Below are 14,463 nucleotides of genomic sequence, written 5' to 3' on the forward strand. Positions count from 1 at the left end.
TAAAAATTTTAAAACTTAATTTATAACATGTCCCTGCCCACGTGACAGAGTCATTTTTCATTTCTTTATTTTTTAATATAATCCTTCACCTCCCTGAGGCAGCACTGTGCCTCAGCGAGATTGTGAAGCGCATATTTGCACGCATGCACAAAGTTCACACTCGCCCTCCTTCCCCCCGCCAGCACAGGCAGCAATGAGCGCTGCAGCTCACGTTTTATGCTGGACGGGCCTTAATTGGCCCCGATCACAGTTGGCTTCCCGACCGAGCCTGCCCGACAAGAGCAAGATTCTGCCCATACAGTTCTGATGGGGGTGCAGGAGTAGAGAGCCAGGTTGCATATGTGCATAAGTCATTGAAGGTGGCAGGACGGGTTGAGAGAACAGTTAATTAAGCATACGGCATCCTGGGGTTTATTAATAGAGGCATAGATTATAAAGGCAAGGAAGACATGTTAAACTTGTATAGAACACTCGTTTGGCCTCAACTGGAGTATTGTGTCCAGTTCCCTCAATATCCTTTGCTGCATCTCCCACAGCCTTGGTGTGTTATCAACGCTCAATACAAACAGCCTATCCAATACATCATCTTTATCAATTTTAAAGCTTCAAGTGTCTTGAATACCTCTCCATTCACCATGTCACACTTTAGGAAAGATGTGAAGGCATTAGAGAGGGAGTGCAGAAAAGATTCTCGAGAACAGCCCAAATGATGAGGAGATTCAGTTACGTAGATTGTAGAAGCTGAAGCAGTTTTCCTTTCAGAAGAGAAGTTTGAAAGGAGATTTAATAGATGTATTCAAAGTCATGAGGGGACTGGACAGAGTAGATAGAAAGTGTTCTCATTTGTGGAAGGATCAAGAACAAAAGGGCACAGATTTAAGCTAATTGGCAAAAGAAGCAATGGCAACATGAAAAATGTAGCAAGTGGTTGGAATACGCTGTCTGAACCTGCCTCCCCTGCACACACAATCAAGAGGTAATTGGATTGTTATCTGAAAAGGAAGAACGTGCAGGGCTATGCAGAGAAGGTGGGGTGGTGGGGTGGGTGGTGGGGGGGGAGGGTAACACCAGGTAACTTGCTCCTAAGGATAGCCAATACAGATGAGACTGGCTGAATGCTCTCCTGAGCAGTAATAATTCTGAGATTCTGAAAAGGAGGGTCATTTCTGTTTTTTGGATCTTCAGGCCCATCACACACAATTGGGGCTGGCAACCAATTCCCAGATGTCCAGGGGGGGTGGAGCAGGTGAAGCTAGATAGAAAACAAAAACAGAATTACCTGGAAAAACTCAGCAGGTCTGGCAGCATCGGTGGAGAAGAAAACAGTTGACGTTTCGAGTCCTCATGACCCTTCGGCAGAACTGAAGTATAGTTAGGAAAGAGGTGAAATATAAGCTGGTCTAAGGTGGGGGGCGGGGGGAGAGAGAAGTTGAGGGTGGGGTGGTTGTAGGGATCTGTTTTTGTTTTGGATTTCCAGCATCTGCAGTAACTTTTAGCTTTTTTTTATCTCTGTGTTTAATTGACTGCCACCTCTCTTCAAGAAATGCCCTCCCTGAAGAAGTACTGCTCTGTTCTCCGACAGGATTTCCGCCTGTCTCTTCTGTTCTGTTCACCTTCATTGCTTTCCATTTCTCTCCTGGTGTTTGAAAAGGTGTTTACTAAAACCCGCTTTCACAGCCATATTTCCTTTCTCAGTGACTGTCTCCGTCTCCGACTCACCCCACGTTGATTTCAACTGAAATTCCATCCCTCTTGTTTCGAACCCACCCAGGATTACAGGTATCTCCGGGACATAAAACGTTTCTCGGACTGCTGTTCCCGTCGCATTCTGAGATCCACACTCAGTGCCATGCGCCGCCATATGAACACACTCGACCTCTCCCTCCAGCAGCACCGCCGCACCCTTTTTCAAAGCTGCGCGTGCCCCCGTTTCATTTTATTCTTCGCCTCATCCGTCGCCTCAACAAGAAACTTTTTCTCTTTCTCTCAAGTGCTAAGGAACGCAAGCTCCAACAACTCATCGACACCAACACCCATCTGGGACCCTCCACCCCTGCTTGTCCCTCCGTCCCCACCCCATCTTCCAATCCCAGCCCCAGCCGCGTATTCACTATACCCCCTGACCTTCCCCTCTTCGATGCTGAACGTTCAGTGCTCAGCAAAGGACTTAGTTTCATACCCTTACGCCCTCATCTTAATGAATTTCGGGCTCGGCATGATGCTGAACTCTTCTTCCGCCGTCTTCGTCTCCGTGCTCACTTCTTTGGGCAGGAGTCCTCTCCCTGTTCAACGGATCCTTTTACCCACCTCCAATATTCTCCCTCCACCTGGACCCCTCCATCTGGATTCTTACCTTCTCTTGATCTTTTCATTGAGAACTGTCGGCGTGACATTAGCCGTCTCAATTTCTCTGCTCCTCTCACCCATTCTAATCTGTCTCTCTCTGAACTTACTGCACTCCGTTCTCTCAGGTCCAACCCCAACATTGTCATCAAACCCGCTGACAAGGGTGGTGCTGTTGTTGTCTGGCGCACTGACCTCTACCTCGCGGAGGCTGAGCGTCAACTCGCAGACGCTTCCTCCTACCTCTCCCTGGACCATGACCCCACCACAGAACATCAAGCCATTGTTTTCAGGACTGTCACTGACCTCATCTCCTCTGGAGATCTTCCTCCCACAGCTTCCAACCTGATAGTCGCCCAACCTCGGATGGCCCGCTTCTACCTCCTATCCAAAATCCACAAACAGAACTGTCCTGGCAGACCGATCGTGTCAGCCTGTTCCTGCCCCACGGAACTCATTTCTCGTTATCTTGACTCCCTTCTCTCTCCCCTTGTCCAGTCCCTTCCCACCTACATCCGTGATTCCTCTGACACCTTACGTCACATCAACAATTTCCAGTTCCCTGGCCCCAACCACTTCCTCTTCACCATGGATGTCCAATCCCTCTACACCTCCATCCCCCACCAGGATGGTCTGAGGGCCCTTAGCTTCTTCCTTGAACAGAGGCCCGAACAATCCCCACCCACCACTACTCTCCTGGTCTGGCTGAACTTGTTCTCACACTGAACAATTTCTCCTTTAACTCCTCTCACTTCGTCCAAATATAAGGTGTGGCTATGGGTACCCGCATGGGCCCCAGCTATGCCTGTCTCTTTATGGGGTATGTGGAACATTCCTTGTTCCAGTCCTACTCCAGCTCCCTCCCACAACTCTTTCTCCGGTACATCAATGATTACTTCGGTGCTGCTTCATGCTCTCGTCAGGACCTGGAAAAATTTATTAATTTTGCTTCCAATCTCCACCCCTCCATCATTTTCACATGGTCCATCTCTGACACTTCTCTTCCCTTCCTTGACCTCTCTGTCTCAACTTCTGATGATAGACTGTCCACCAATATCCATTACAAGCCTACCGACTCCCACAGCTACCTCGACTACAGCTCCTCACACCCTGCTTCCTGTAAGGACTCCATCCCATTCTCTCAGTTCCTTCGCCTCCGTCGCATCTGTTCTGATGACGCTACCTTCAAAAACAGTTCCTCTGACATGTCCTCCTTCTTCCTTAACCGAGGTTTTCCACCCACGGTCGTTGACAGGGCCCTCAACCGTGTCCAGCCCATATCCCGCGCATCCGTCCTCACGCCTTCTCCTCCCTCCCAGAAACATGATAGGGTCCCCCTTGTCCTCACTTATCACCCCACCAGCCTCCGCATTCAAAGGATCATCCTCCGCCATTTCCGCCAACTCTAGCATGATGCCACCACCAAACACATCTTCCCTTCACCCCTCTGGCGGCATTCCGTAGGGATCGTTCCCTCCGGGACACCCTGGTCCACTCCTCCATCACCCCCTACTCCTCAACCCCCACCTATGGCACCTCCCCATGCCCACGCAGAAGATGCAACACCTGCCCCTTCACTTCCTCTCTCCTCACCGTCCAAGGGCCCAAACACTCCTTTCAAGTGAAGCAGCATTTCACTTGCATTTCCCCTAACTTAGTCTACTGCATTCGTTGCTCCCAATGCAGTCTCCTCTACATTGGAGGGACCAAACGCAAACCGGGCGACCGCTTTGCAGAACACCTGCGGTCTGTCCGCAAGAAAGACCCAAACCTCCCTGTTGCTTGCCATTTTAACACTCCACCCTGTTCTCTTGCCCACATGCCTGTCCTTGGCTTGCTGCATTGTTCCAGTGAAGCCCAATGCAAACTGGAGGAACAGCACCTCATCTTCCGACTAGGCACTTTACAGCCTTCCGGGCTGAATATTGAATTCAATAACCTTAGATCTTAAACTCCCCCTCCCCCCCATCCCCACCCCATTTCTTCCCCCTCCCTTTTTTTTTCAATAATTTATATAGATTCTTCTTTTCCCACCTATTTCCATTATTTTTAAATCCACAACTAATACTTTGTTAGTCTTTCCACCCCACCCCCACTAGAGCTGTACCTTGAGTATCCTGCCATCCATTCTTAATTAGCACTTTTCTTAGATAATATCACCACCTTCAACACCTCTTTGATCCTTTTGTCTGTGACATCTTTTTATTATCTGCTCCTATCACTGCTTGCTTATCCCTACAACCACCCCACCCTCAACTTCTCTCTCCCCCCGCCCCCCACCTTAGACCAGTTTATATTTCACTTCTCTCCTAACTATACTTCAGTTCTGCCGAAGGGTCATGAGGACTTGAAACGTCAACTGTTTTCTTCTCCACCGATGCTGCCAGACCTGCTGAGTTTTTCCAGGTAATTCTGTTTTTATTTTGGATTTCCAGCATCCGCAGTAGCTTTTAGCTTTTTGTTTTTGAAGCTAGATAGAAGGCCAGCGATAGGTGGGGACAAAGGAGAGATTGACAAAGATGTCATCAACTAAAGGACAAAGAGAGTGTTATTGGTAGTGGTAAGGGCTAAAAAAAAGGTGCTGATAGTGGACTAAAGGTAAGAAAGCAGAATGTGATAATAGCAGAACAAGGGTGAGCATTGTGTGAAAGAACAACATGGAATAGGGCAAAAGAGACAAACAGAAATCCTGTCTGAGAAAAGAGCAGTACTTCTTCAAGGCAGACATTCCTGGAAGAGAATTGGCAGTGAATTAAACACTAAGATAAAAGCAAAATACTGCAGATGCTGGAAATCTGAAACAAAATCAGAAAATGCTGGAAAATCTCAGAAGGTCTAGCAGCATTTGTGGAGAGAAAAACAGAGTTGACATTTTGAGTTTATGTCAGGAAGAAATATTAATGTATATAATGTTATTGGAAATTATTTTTTTAAAAATAGAGGTTTGGTCTGTGTGTGTATTAATTGGATTAAAGCCAGCTACTCTGGTTGCTTTGATATATTGTAGCTTTGAGATGTAAACAGTAGGTAGAGGGTACATTTGCATTTTGTTGAATAGAGCATTCAAGAGTGGGAGTGAAATCTTGCACCCAGCTAGGAGACACCAAGAAATGTTTATATTACTAATAAAATTGGTACAATGAAATGGGTTTTATTGTTAGAAGAGGTGGAATTCAAAGGGCCTGGTTGTTACAATGAGAAATTGCATTCAAAAAGGATGGCTAGGTATAACTTGAGAGGAGTTTGTGTGTGCAGGTCAGAGGCATGTAAGATCTAAGCCTGTAGGCCTACAACTGTCTGCAAAGGAACCAAATTGAAAGGAATCTCATTTTGAATTCATAAGGTAAAAATGCTTTGCCTGGTGGCTGGTTAAGCCTATTGGTTATTGTTGCCTTAGTGGAGATGAATTTTGGAATTTGTTAAAAAGTTAGTAGTAATTTGTAGACATGTGTATGTGTTTAATACCTTGTTGTAAATTAATAAAATGTTTGATTTAGTTTGATATAAAACCTCTGGAGGCTTTGTGGGGTCATTTCTGAATTCAGAGTTGCATCTCAAACATACCAATTGAAAATATAGGTTATGATAGTTGTTTAGAGTTTCCCTCTGGGATTTTAAACGACAGCCTTTAGCAACTGCTGTGTCATAACGATTGGGGGCTCGTCCGGGATAAAATTTATTATTCCTAAATTGGTTTGGAATTGGTGAATCTTAAGGTTACCAATATGAGAAGCACTTTGAATTCAGGAGTTGGTGAGGTGTTTTGGAAGTGGTGAGACTGCAAGATGGCTTTAGCAATTGCTAACATGCGTCTGGGAGTAGAAGATACAACTCTGATTGGGTTGGAAAAAATAACCAAGAGTAAGTTAACAGAGTTGGCAGATAAGTTAAAAATTGGGGTTACCTGCAGGGGCTAGGAAATAAGATATAATTAAAAGTATGGCACAGCATCTACAGTTGGAAGTGAAACCTGACACGAGTGAGTCACAGCTAGAAGTAGTGAGACTTCAGTTACAAATGAAGATGCTTGAATTTGAACAAGCAAAGGATCTGAAAACCTTGAATTAGAAGCGTAGGACAGAGAATGGCTTTTAAAAGGGAAAGGTAGAAGGGCAGGAGAGAGAAAGAAAACAGGAAAGGGAATTAGAAATTGTGAAGATAGAGGGAGAGAAAAGAGAAAAAGAGAGAGAATTCCAACACACAATGTTGGCAGTTAAAAAACGAGACTCCAGCAGGTGAGGAAGGACTTACTTCCAGAGTAGAACTCAGTGGGGAGATGTTTAATTTGTACGAACTCTTCCAAAGTTTGAGTGAAAAGAAAGACATTGAGGCATTCTTTATTTCATTTGCTAGCTAAACAGATGAAATGGCCACAGGAAAACTGGATGTTGTTATTACAGTTGCTGGGTAGAGTGTATGAGATATATGCTTCGCTATCAGAAGAGATGTCGGTGAATTATGATGTGGTGAAAAAGGCTATTTTGAGTGCGTATGAGTTGGTCCCTGAAACATACAGGCAGAAATTTAGGAATATGAGAAAACAGCCTGGGTAAACTTATGTCGAGTTTGAAAGAGTAAAACAAAGTAATTTTGACCAGTGGATATGGGCATTAAAACGTATGCAGCACTTAGGAAAATAATTATTTCGGAAGAATTTAAAGATTCAATCCCTTCGATAGTGAGAACTCGTGGAGGAACAGAGGGTTGACGAGCAGCAGAGATAGCTGATGATTAGAAATTAGTTCATAGAGCTAAACCTTTTCTTCGTCACCCTTTCAAATTGGAAAAGGATAAAAAGTGGGAAGGTGAAAGGAAGGTAGGTAGTCAGGGAAGAGAAGGAGTAGCTGGAAGTTCCCAGGAATTTTTTTTCTCAGAATAAAAAGGAAGGTGCTGAAGGTAGAAGTGACATTTGAAAATTGAGGTGTTTTCATTGTAATAAAGTGAGGCACACAAAGTCAGTGTGTTGGAAATTGCAGGAAAAATTTGTTGGAGTTATTGGGGTATAGAAAAGTTCTGGAAGTAAAAGTACTGTGGGTTCTGAGGTTGAGGCACAGGAGAAACCAGTGGTTTGTGTACAGGTAAAACAGGCAGAATCAGTGATAGGTGAAGAAGTGGGAATGTGTTTACAGTTTACTCGAGAATTCTGAGGAGCAGGTTGCAGAAATGTTGAAAGACTTTGTGTGTGAAGGGCAAGTCTTTCCATGTGTACAGGGTGGAGTAGATAAAGATGTTAAAATTTTGAGACACAGGCTGGACAATCCATAATGTTGTTGATATTTGTTGTTCAAAGGGAGCATTGCAGGAGCAGGTGGGGTTCATGGAGATGCTAAATCTATTCCATTGTGGAAGGTAAATTTAAAGAGCAAATGGAGGACAGGTGAAGTTATAGTTGGATTGGTGGAAAAATCACCCATTGCAGGGGTTCAATTTATTCTGGGTAATGATATAGCTGGATCGCAAATGTGGGTGATGCCCCATAGTAGTTGTGCAGCCTATAGAAGTGTTTTCAACAGAGGTGTTACAGAAAGAGCATCCTGGATTGTTTCCTGATTGTTGTAATGAGATCAAAGGCTCATAGAGAAGAACAAGATTAACAAGAAAGGCAGGCAGTTCAAAGGCAAGAAGAAGGTGTCAAAATCCAATTAGCTGGCGCTATGTTTGACAACATTGTTCAAGAGGAAAGAATGCAGGGCAGTTCAGCTGAAGTGTTTAACTCAAGGAGGTTAGTGGAGTTACGGAAAAATGATTTGCAATTAAAACAGTTAAAACAGAAAGCTTACTCAGAGACAGAAGCAAAATGTATTCCAGCATGTCACTACCTTAAGGGAGATATTTTAATGAGAAAATGGAGGTCGGATCATGTCTCAGCAAATGAAAGCTGGAGTGAGGTGCATCAGATTGTTATCCCATCAGGATATAGGAATGAGATCCTGAAGATTGCTCATGAGAGCCCAATGGGGGAACATTTAGGAATTAGGAAAACACAGGAAAAGATACAGAGGTATTTTTTTTTTGGCCAGGATTGCACAGGGGTGTAGTCAAATTCTGTAGAACCTGTCATACATGTCAAGTAACAAGAAAATCACAAGCAGTGATTAAGCCAGTGCCTTTAATCCCAATGCCAGTATTTGAAGAACCTTTTTACCAGGGTCATGATTGATTGTGTAGGACCCCTCCCTAAGACGAAAAGTGGAAATCAGTATATACTGACAATAATGGATGTGCCTACCAGGTTTCCTGAAGTGGTACCTTTTAAGAAATATTACAACTAAGAGGATTGTGGAGGAGTTAACTAACTTTTTTACAAGATGTGGTTTACCTAAAGAAATACAATCAGATCAGGGGTTAAATTTCATGTCACAGCTGTTTAAGGAAGTAATGAACAGTTTGGGGATAAAACAGTTTAAGTCAACAGCTTATCATCCAGAGTCACAAGGAGCTTTGGAATGATGGCATCAAACTTTAAAGACTATGATGAGAGCATACTGTCAGGATTATCCACAGGATTGGGATATGGGAATTCCATTTTTGTTATTTGCTATTAGAGATGCTCTAAATGCGTTGACTGTTTACAGCCCTTTTGAATTAGTTTATGGTCATGAGGTAAAGGGACCAGTGAAATTGATGAGTCAAAATTCAGAAACTATTCTCCTGGATTACGTATCAAATTTCAGGGAAATATTGAACAGAGCATGAGAGTTGGCTAGAGAACATTTAAAGACATCACAGCAAGTGATGAAAGTGAAGGCAGATAAGAAAGCTAAAACTCGCAGTTTTGTTTCTGGAGAGAAAGTACTAATTTTGTTACCAGTACTTGGTGATTCATTAAATGCATAATTTAGTGGGCCTTACAGGATTGAAAAGAAATTGAGTGAAGTAAATTACTTAATAAATACTCCAGATAGAAGAAAGAAGCAGAGGGTGTGTCATGTAAATATGCTCAAAAAATACTTTGACAGGGAAGAGAACAAAAAGAGGTATTAGTGATGGTGGATGATGAGAAAGAGGTAGAAGTGCAGGACTCTGAAATTGATTTTCCTCTAATCAAATTGGATAATGAGGGGGTACTTGAAAATTTAAATTAAATATTGAGTTACCCTCCAAACAAGTGTCAAAGTGATTTGGAAAAGCTGTTACAGTCTCACAAACCTATTTGTGGAAATAAGTTGGGAAAGACACATTTAGCTGTATGTGATGTCTGGATACAGGTTTCAGCTTCAATAAGGCAACAGCCTTATAGATTAAATCTGGTAAAGTTATCACAAGTGTAAAAAGAAATTGATTTCATGCTTCAAAATGATATCATTGAGCCTAGTTGCAGTAGCTGGAGTTCACCTATTGTACTGGTACTGAAACCGGATGGAACACAAAGACTATGTGGACTATTGAAAGACGAATGCAGTGACAAAAGCAGATTCATATCCTATATCATGGTTGGAAGATTGCATTGAGAAAGTGGGAAAATCGAAATTTATCACCAAAGATTGACTTGCTAAAAGGATATTGGCAGGTACCATTGTCGGAGAGACCAAAGCTTTTGTAATGCCAAGTAGACTATATCAGTTTAAAGTCGTGTTATTTGGTATGAAGAATGCACCTGTGACATTTCAAAGACTGACAAACAAAGTAATTACAGGTCTAAGCAATTGTGCTGTTTATATTGATGATCTAGTAGTTTTTAGTCAGACATGAGAGGAGCATTTACAGCATCTGGAAGAATTATTTACTCGACTACAAGAAACTAATTTGGTGATGAACTTGGCTAAAAGTGAATTTGCAAAAGCGCGAGTTACATATCTAGGCCATCCCATGGTAAGGTGGCTCCAAGAGATGCGAAAGTAAGTCGAGGCTCGCATGGATTTCCCAGTGCCTACAACAAAATGAGAAGTTTTGAGATTTCTGGGCATGAGTGGGTTTTACTGGAAATTTGTACCAAATTTTAGCCCTGTGGTTGCTCCACTGACTGAACGATTAAAAGGGAACAAGAAGTTTCAATGGACACCGGAGTGCCAGAAGTCATTTGATAGTTTGAAAACTGTATTAACTACGACACCAGTTTTGGCAGTACCTAATTATGCCAAGCAATTCAAGTTGGCCGTTGGTTCAAGCAATGTAGGTATTGGGGCTGTACTGTTCCAAGAAGATGACACTGGAATTGAAAAACTGATGGGGTATTTTTCACGGGAGCTGAACGTACAACAGAAAAGATATTCAATGAGCGAGAAAAGAGACTTTGGGTTTGGTGCTAGCATTGCAGCATTTTGAAATTTACGTTGCAAACAATTCATCAGAAACAATTGTTTATATAGACCATAATCCTTTGATGTTTTTGGACAAATTTTGAGACAGAAGTGCAAGACTTTTCAGATGGAGTTTATTATTACAACCATTTAATCTATGGATTTATACATGTTGCTGGAAGAGAGAATCTGTTCACGGATGTGTTGTCAAGAGTTTGAAGCTTAAAGGAGAGTTGGACGTTTTTTTTTAAATCGAGACACTGAATGGGAGTGATTTCTGTTGATACCAAGGACTTGTGTATATATATTGTTATGTTAATGCATGCATCTGGTAATGTAATAGGGTAATAAGTATAGGAGATAGTGTGAGATGGGTTATTAAAAAATGAAGCCATCGTTTAGAAATATGACAGTTCGGTTTTTGACAGGAAAAGGGATATCAGGAAGAGATATTAATATATATAATGTTATTGGAAATTTTCAGTTTTCATAAAAATATTGTCAGTGAGCGAAATTTAATCAGCACAGTCAAAAACAGGGTGAAGGGATTGACTCATTCATTAGGCGGTACAATCCATTAGCCAATAATTGTGAGTGTGGAACACTAAAAGACGACCTGATCAGAGATAGAATTGTTGGCGTTTCAGGTGAGAATCTCTCTGACTTATTGTAATGTTGAGAAGATTTAAATTTAAGCAAAGCTTCTGACCAGATAGGCTGAAGAGCTGAGGTAGAATAAGGCTTTTGTCAGAGATGTGAGGGAAATTTTCCAAGAACAGCCCAATAAAGTCATTCAGTTTGTGGGTTGTAAAATCGAAAATATAGCTAGGTAACAACCAGGGAAACACCCTGAAGAGGTGCCAACCTCCATTTTCCAATGTCCCCACTGTATTGGGAAGAAAGTCCACAGGCAGGAAGAATGCCCTGCCCAAATTGTGCAGTGCCTTGGGTGTGGCAAGTTAGGCCATGTTAAAGTGGTCTGCCATTCCAGGAAATCTGTATTTACAGGACAGAAGAAGAAATCTGTTAAAGGAACATCCATTCAAGAAATTTAAGACTTTGATTACCAGGAAAGCACCTTGGAGATATAAAGGAAATAGAAACCAGTATTGGAGTGCTGACATTGATGTAAATGGGCATCCTGCTGAATTCAAGCTAGGCACATGAGCTGGTGTCTGAGTTTCATGGCTGAATAAAGTGACACTACAACCATCCTCTATTGAACTCCAAGGTCCAGGGGTAAACAAGTTAAATATTCAAGGCCAGCTAGATATGACACTAAAATAAAAAGATTGAGAAATTTCTGAAACATTGTATATTATTAAGAATCAAGAATGCTCTTTATTGAACAGAAAAGCCTGCATAGCTCTAAACCTGTTTATAAAAGTTGGTGAAATCAATGCAAAAACACAAGATAATGAATTTAGGAGAGAATTCCCCAAACTTTTTAAAGGCTTAGGTAAGATGAGATCATGTATCACATTACGCTCAAGACAGGTGCAAAACCCATTTGTCTATTCACGCTTCTGAAAAGGAGAGAGGTAGAAGCAATGCTGCAACAAGGGGTCATTTCACCAGTCACTGCACCAACCAAGTGCTGCTCTGGCATGGTATCACTCCCAAAGCCTAAAGCCTTATTTGAATCTGTATTGATCTAACCCATCTCAACAAGGCAATGGAAAGAGAAATGCATCCAATGGCATCAGTAGATGAGAACTTGGCCAAACTTGCAAAAAAGCACAATCTTCGCCAAACTTGACGCCAATAGCAGACTCTGGCAGTTACCATGGGATCAGAAGTCAAACTCCTAACTACTTTCATTATGCCCTTTAGACAATACTGCTTTAGCCGTCAGCCATTTCATATCGTAGCCCCTGAAATATTCCAAAGGACAATGTCCGATATATTGCAGGGCATGGAAGGCATCACATGCCACATGGACGACATCTTGATCGATAGGTTGACAAAACAGGAACACAACAAACAGGTCAGGGAAGTCTTACTAATGCTGAAAGAGGCTGGCTTGATGCTCAATGACAAATGTGAGTTTTCTAGGCCCATGATAAAGTTCTTGGGGCACATTATACAAGCAATTGTGATCACCACAGACTCACAGAAAATGAAGGCAATAGCCACCACCTAGAAATATAACAGCTACAAAGGTTTATACGCATGGTCAACCAACAAGGTAAATTCCTGCCTCACTTAGCCCAGATAAATGAATCCCTCAGACATCTTTTACGACAGGACCAGGCGTGGTTCTGGATTGAGCATCAGCAGCAGTCATTCGAAGAAGTCAAAATGATGCTAACACCTTCAGAGGTCCTAGTTTATTATAACCCTGAACTCCCCACGATTGTGCCAGCTGATGCATCTGCAAAGGGACTGGGAACAGTGCTATTCCAGGTTCAAAGTGATGGCAAATGATGACCTGTTTACTATGTATCCAGGTCATTAACTTGAGACTAAACAACGCTGTGCTGTTATCAAAAAGGAAGCCCTCACAGTGACTTGCTGATTATGTACTGAGCCTGCACTTTAAGATTGTGACCGATCATAAGACATTAGCAACCCTGTTGAATACAAAAGATATTGCAAAGATGCCACCCAGGATTCAGCGATTCCGACTAAAACTCGTGATATGACGCTACTATGGAGTTCATACAGGATAAATTCTATACTACAGTCAGTACACTGTCCAGGACACCCACCACTTACCCAGTACAAGAAGCTAAAACCTTCATAGCAGAACAAAAACAAAAATCCCTATGGAATGCCGCCAGTGGGGGGTGAAGGGAAGATGTGTTTGGTGGTGGCATCATGCTGGAGTTGGCGGAAATGGCGGAGGATGTTCCATAGGGATCATTCCCTCCGTGACACCCTGGTCCACTCCTCCATCACCCCCTACTCCTCAACCCCCACCAACGGCACCTCCCCATGCAAACGCAAAATATGCAACACCTGCCCCTTCACTTCCTCTCTCCTCACCGTCCAAGGGCCCAAACACTCCTTTCAAGTGAAGCAGCATTTCACTTGTATTTCCCCCAACTTAGTCTACTGCATTCGTTGCTCCCAATGCGGTTTCCTCTACATTGGAGAGACCAAACGTAGACTGGGTGACCGCTTTGCAGAACACCTTCGGTCTGTCCGCAAGCATGACCCAGACCTCCCTGTCGCTTGCCATTTTAACACTCCACCCTGCTCTCTTGCCCCCTTGGCTTGCTGCATTGTTCCAGTGAAGCTCAAAGCAAACTGGAGGAACAGCACCTCATCTTCCAACTAGGCACTTTACAGCCTTCTGGACTGAATATTGAGTTCAACAACTTTAGATCTTGAACTCCCTCCTCCATCCCCACCCCTTTTCCGTTTCTTCCCCCTCCCTTTTGTTTTTTCCAATAATTTAGATAGATTTTTCTTTTCCCACCTATTTCCATTATTTTTAAATGTATTCCACCCATGGTTTATTTCACCCCACCCCCACTAGAGCTACCTTGCTTATCCTGCTCTCCAATCTTAATTAGCACATTCTTTTAGATAATATCACCACCTTCAACACCTCTTTGTTCTTTTTTCTGTGACATCTTTTGGTTATCTCCTCCTATCACAGCTTGCTTGTTCCAACAACCCCCCCCCCCCCTTTAAACCAGCTTATATTTCACCCCTTTCCTATTTCTACTTAGTTCTGTTGAAGGGTGATGAGGACTCGAAACGTCAACTTTGCTCTTCTCCGCCGATGCTTCCAGACCTGCTGAGTTTTTCCAGGTATTTCTGTTTTTGTTTTGGATATTCAGCATCTGCAGTTTTTTGTTTTTATCTTCATAGCAGAAGTTGGAGCCTTCACAGACTTGATTACCAAATACTTGCCGGCATCCAACAAGAA

This window comes from Cetorhinus maximus, chromosome 2 (genome assembly GCF_964194155.1).
Source record: "Cetorhinus maximus chromosome 2, sCetMax3.hap1.1, whole genome shotgun sequence".
Lineage (NCBI taxonomy): Eukaryota > Metazoa > Chordata > Chondrichthyes > Lamniformes > Cetorhinidae > Cetorhinus > Cetorhinus maximus.